Source organism: Penaeus japonicus, unplaced genomic scaffold, assembly GCF_977035675.1.
Source record: "Penaeus japonicus unplaced genomic scaffold, GWHDUDI00000001_assembly GWHDUDI00000011, whole genome shotgun sequence".
NCBI lineage: Eukaryota > Metazoa > Arthropoda > Malacostraca > Decapoda > Penaeidae > Penaeus > Penaeus japonicus.
Genome location: NW_028234413.1, coordinates 37,438,576 through 37,438,839, shown reverse-complemented (window position 1 = coordinate 37,438,839; position 264 = coordinate 37,438,576).

Genomic DNA, 264 nt, shown 5'->3' with positions numbered 1-264 from the left:
ATGTATATATTGTATATATATTATATATATATATATTAATTGCGATCTATAATATATATATATTATATATAATATATCCAAATATACATATATATCCATAATATATAATATAATATAATATATATATATATATGATAAATTATATATAATATATATATATATATATATAAGTAATATATTATATATACATGGATATAAATATATCTCATACCATAATATATAACTATCATATAACAATATATATGGTATATATATAATAAAATT